Raw genomic sequence first — 1,190 nt, forward strand, 5'->3', positions numbered from 1 at the left:
CATTTAACCGAACAACTTGATAGATGGCTTTTCATTACTGTTTTTGTGACACATTAACACTACTAACTTTTTAATATTTGCTTTTAAGGTTTGCTGCAAGTTCTCTGGCGCAGTGGATGCTCGTGGGAATTGATGATGGCTTAAAACGAAGCTAGTAACAACCAATAGTTCTCAAAATTGTTGAAGTGATAATGTTGTCTTGATTTCTATTATCACATCGTTTGCAATTAAATATGTAGATTATTTAGATTGATCGGAGTATTATTTTGTTGAATGGTTGATAGAACTAAATTAATTGAAATGCCAATCTTTGGTTTGTAAAAAAAATTTCCAAGTCAGCAAACTTGCGGTTATTGACCTATGAATGTAAGAATGGGAAGCGTATGTATAAACAAACAAAATGGCTACAGTTGTAACAGAAAACAAATCGTGTTTGTGGTTAGTATAAATATATTCCACCTCCACATTCCTACGTATCAAATAAATATTTTTTATTTCAATACCGTTAATGTTATAAACGACTAAACACCTACGTACATTTATCCAATGTCGGCGTTGACTAGTTCCGAGCCCAAAGGTCCTTCAAGGCTAGTGGGACTGGTAATATTCATGGACGCGGCTAATCTCTCGATGATTTTACTTTGAGATCACGATATAATCATTAATCCTCAATGCTAAAAGAAATGTTCAAAAAGATATTGTTATCTTAGTGATATACTCGCTTTGTCATCGCTCGGCGTTTTGCCAACATACCTGGATCGTGCTCAAAGAGATACCTTTCAATATATACATGATATGTATTTGATTCTGATTAGTCATAACGCCGATATCAATATTCAATCCTTAAGATAGGTCAAAGAATTAGTTTAGCTGTCCAGAGGGGGAACGCTGCCAGTATCTTCGGGAGCTTGCCTAAAGGGACTCCTTTTAATAACATATTAACACTATATGTAATTATAGAAATAAGGATGTATAATATAATAAATGCAATTAATTAAGAGATAGATCTATAACTTATCAATTACAAAAATTCAAAGATTGATGAATAATCAGATTTCCATCTTTTTTTTGTAGACTCTTATCAAAATTTAAATGATATCGTTATTTTTCCTGTTGCTACATTTCTTCTTCAATTCGTATACCAACAATTTTATTTTCTTCCATATATCTTCGCCGTGCTTCCCGTGGTA

This window comes from Papilio xuthus, unplaced genomic scaffold, assembly GCF_000836235.2.
Source record: "Papilio xuthus unplaced genomic scaffold, Pxut_1.1 DF825928.1, whole genome shotgun sequence".
Classification (NCBI taxonomy): domain Eukaryota; kingdom Metazoa; phylum Arthropoda; class Insecta; order Lepidoptera; family Papilionidae; genus Papilio; species Papilio xuthus.